The following is a 4,813-nucleotide window of genomic DNA, read 5'->3' on the forward strand; positions in this document are numbered from 1 at the left end:
AGACAAGGAAAGAAGCCTGAAAGCAGTAGGGGAAAAAAGTCCTTAACCTATAAAGGAAGACAAACCAGATTCACAGCAGAGCTCTCCACAGAAACCTGGCAGGCAAGAAGGGATTGGCATGATATATTCAAAGTACTGAATGGGATATGGGGCATCTGGGTGGCTCAGTCAGTTAAGCATCTAACTTCGGCTGAGGTCACACTGGACAAGATAGACTTAACAGATATATACAGAACATTTCACCCTAAAGCAGCAAAGTACACATTATTTTCTAGTGCACATGGAACATTCTCCAGAACAGATCACATACTGGTCCCAAATCAGGCCTCACCAAGTACAAAAAGATTGAGATCATACCGTGCTTATTTTCAGACCACAACTCCATGAAACTTGAAGTCAACCACAGGAAAAAATATCAGAAAGAACCACAAATACATGTAGGTTAAAGAACATCCTACTAAAGAATTAATGGGTTAATCAGGAAATTAAAGAAGAAATCTAAAATACAAGGAAGCAAATGAAAATGAAAACATGACAGTCCAAACACTTTGGGATGCAGCAAATGCAGTCCTAAGAGAGAAGTATGTAGCAATATAGACCTACATCAAGAAGCAAGAAAAGTCTCAAATACACAACCTAATCTTCCACCAAAAGGAGCTAGAAAAGGAAACTCAAATAAAGCCTAAAGCCAGCAGAAGAAGGTAAATAATAAAGATTAAAACAGTAATAAATAATATAGAAACAAACAAAACCACACTACAACAGATCAATGAAACTAAGATATGGTTCTTTGAAAGAATTAATAAAACTGATAAACCCCTAGCCAAGCCTATCAAAAAGAAAAGAGAAAGGACGCAAATAAATAAAATCACAAATAAAAGAGGAAAGATGACAACCAACACCACAGAAATACAAATAATCATGAGAATATTATAAAAAATTATATGCCAAAAAACTGGGCAATCTGGAAAAAATGGACAAATTCCTAAAAACATATAAACTGCCAAACTGAAACAGGAAGAAATAGAAAAAAATTTTGTTTAATTTTTACAACAATTTTCTTTTTAATATAATTTATTGTCAAGTTGTCTAACATACAGTGTATATAGTGTGCTCTTGGTTTTGGGGGTAGATTACCATGATTCATCGCTTACATACAACACCCAGTGTTCATCCCAATAAGTACCTTCCTCAATGCCCATCACCCATTTTCCCCTCTCCCCTGAAGAATTAGAAAATTTGAACTGACCCTTAACCAGCAAAGTAATTGAATAAGTAATCAAATATCTCCCAAGAAACAAAAGTCCAGGGCCAGATGGCTTCCCAGAAGAATTCTACCAGACATTTAAAGAGTTGATATCTATTCCTCTCAAACTGTTCAAAAAAATAGAAATGGAAGGAAAACTTCCAAATTCATTCTATGAGGCCAGAATTACTTTCATTCCAAAACCAAAGACCTCACTAAAAAGGAGAATTATAGGCCAATATCCCTGATGAACATGGATGCAAAAATTCTCAACAAGATACTAGCAAATTGAATCCAACAGTACATGAAAAAAATGATTCACCATGGTCAAGTGGGATTTATTCCTGGCCTGCAGGGGTGGCTCAATATCCACAAATCAATCAAGGTGATACACCACATTAATTAAAGATAAGAACCATATAATTCTGTCAATAGATGCAGAAAAAGCATTTAACAAAATGCAGCATCCATTCTTGATAAAAACCCTCAACAGAGTAGGGATAGACGGAACATGCCTCAACATCATAAAGGCCATATATGAAAGACCTACAGCTAATATCATCCTCAATGGAGCAAACTAGTCACCTCTACAGTCAGGAAAAAGACAGGAATGTTCACCCTCACCATTGTTATTTAACATAGTACTGGAAGTCCTGGCCTCAGCAAACAGACAACAAAAAGAAATAAAAGGCATCCAAATTGGCAAAGAAGTCAAACTTTCACTATTTTCAGATGACATACTTTACATAGAAAACCCAAAATACTCCACCAAACAATTGCTAGAAATGGGGTGTGTGAGTGGCTCAGTCAGTTAGGCATCCGACTCCTGGTTTCAGCTCAGGTCATGATTTCACAGTTTGTGGGATCAAGACCTATGCTGACAATATGGAGCCAGCCTATAATTCTCTCTCTCTCTCTCTCTCTCTCTCTCTCTCTCTCTCTCTCTCTCTCTCTCTCTCTCTCTCCCCTCCCCTGCTCATGCTCTCTCTCTCTCTCTCAAAATAAATAAAAAAACTTTTTTAAAAACCCAAAACAAAAAATTACTATAACTGATAAATGAATTCAGCAAAGTCCCAGGATATAAAATCAATGTACAGATATCTGTTGTATTTCTATATACGAACGATGAAGCATCAGAAAGAGAAATCGAGGAATCAATCCCATTTATAATTGTACCAAAACCATAAGATACTTAGGAATAAACCTAACCAAAGATGCGAAAGATCTGTACTCTGAAAACTATAAAACACTGATGAAGGAAACTGAATAAGACTCAAAGAAATAGAAATATATTCCATGCTAATGGACTGGAAGAACAATTGTTAAAATGTCTATACAGTTTAAAGCAATCTACACATTTAATGCAATCCTTACCAAAATACCAACAGCATTTTTCACAGAGCTAGAACAAATAACCCTCAAATTTGTATGGAACCACAAAAGACCCTAAATAGCCAAAGCAATACTGAAAAAGAAAAACAAAACTGAAGGTATCACAATTCCAGATTTCAAGCGATATTACAAAACTATAGTCATCAATACAGTATGCTACTGGCATAAAAACAGACATATAGATCAAAGGAACAGAGTAGAAAACCAGAAATGGACCCACAACTCTATGGTCAACTAATTTTCAACAAAGCAGGAAATAATATCCAATAGAAAAAAGACAATCCCTTCAACAAATGGTGCTGAGAAAACTGGACAACAACATGCAGAAGAATGAAACTGGACAACTTTATTACCTACACAAAAATAAAGACCATTCAAAATGGATGTAAGACCTAAATGTGAGACAGGAAACCATCAAAATCCCACAGGAGAACACAGGCAGCAACCTCTTTGACATCAGCCATAGCAACTTCTCTCTAGATATGTCTCCTGAGGAAAGGGAAACAAAAGCAAAAATGAACCATTGGGACCTCATCAAGACAAAGAGCTTCTACATATCAAAGGAAACAATCAACAAAACTGAAAGACAGCTTATGGAATTGGAGAAGATATTTTCAAATGACATATCTGATCAAGGATTAGTATCCAAAGTCTATAAAGAACTTATCAAACTTAACACCCAAAAATAAATAATCCAGTTAAGAAATGAGCAGAAGACATGAACAGACATTTTTCCAAAGAAGACATACAGGTGGCTAATAGACACATGAAAAGATGTTCAACATCACTCATCATCAGGGAAATACAAATCAAAACCACCATGACATATCACCTCACACCTGCCAGAATGACTAAAATTAACAACTCAGGAAACAATAGATGTTAGGGAGGATGTGGAGAAAGGGAAACCCTAGTGCACTGTTGGTGGGAATGCAAACTGGTGCAGCTACTCTAGAGAACAGTATAGAGCTTCCTCAAAAACTTAAAATAGAACTTAAAATATCTCCTTAAAATTAGAACTACCTTGAGATCCAGCAATTGCACTACTAGATATTTACCCAAAGGACACAAAACTAGAAATTCAAAGGGCCAGGTGCACCCCAAAGTTTATAGGACATTATCAACAATAGCTAAACTACAGAAAGAGCCCAAATGTCCATCAAGCAATGAATGGATAAAGAAGTGGTGTTAAAGGGGTGCCTGGGTGGCTCAGTCGGTTAAGTGTCCGACTTGGGCTCAGGTCATGATCTCACAGTTTGTGGGTTCAAGCCCTGCTTTGTGTGTGTCAGCACAGAGCTGACAACTCAGAGCCTGGAGCCTGCTTCGGAATCTATGTTTCCTTCTCTCTCTGCCCCTCCCCCGATCATGCGCTCGCTCTCTCTCTCTCTCTCTCTCTCTGTCTCTCAAAAATAAAATGTTAAAAAATTTTTAAAAAAGAAGGTGGTATACACACACACACACAAAATGGAATACTACTCAATGACAAAAAGAATGAAATCTTAACATTTGCAACCATATGGATGGAACTAGAGTGTATTATGCTAAGTGAAATAAGTCAGAGAAAGACAAATATTATATGATCTCACTCATGTGTGGAATTTAAGAAACAAAACAGATAAACATAGGGGAAGGGAAAAACAGGTAAGCAAACCAAACTGACTTTTAATGATAGGGAACAAATTAGGGTTGATGGAGGGAGGTGCATGGGGGATGGGTTGAATAGGTGATGAGGATTAAAGAGGGCACTTGTGATGAGCACTGGGTGTTACATGTATGTTATGAGTCACTAAATTCTACACCTGAAACCAATATTACATCATATCTGAACTAACTAGAACTTAAATAAAAACTCGAAAAAAAAAAGAAAAGAAAATACTGCCTGTTGTAGTTAAGATTAATTTTCACATTTTTCAATGATTCAATAGGCAAATAATATCACACTTTTTGAGACTTTGTCAGTTTTCCCTGAGTATCTTTTTGTGTGTCACACAGACTCATAATTTTCAGATTCAGTGTATTTGAACCTCAGTCATAACTCTCCATTATTACAGCTTCAGCCTGTAGAACATCCTGTTCGTCTGGACTTTAATTCCTAATTCTTTGGACATGGCCTCATTAATGTTTGAAAGCTTTCTTGCTTTCTGACACATAAAATGGCTCAATGTACTTCGCATT

Source organism: Panthera onca, chromosome D1 (genome assembly GCF_046562875.1).
Source record: "Panthera onca isolate mPanOnc1 chromosome D1, mPanOnc1 haplotype 2, whole genome shotgun sequence".
NCBI lineage: Eukaryota > Metazoa > Chordata > Mammalia > Carnivora > Felidae > Panthera > Panthera onca.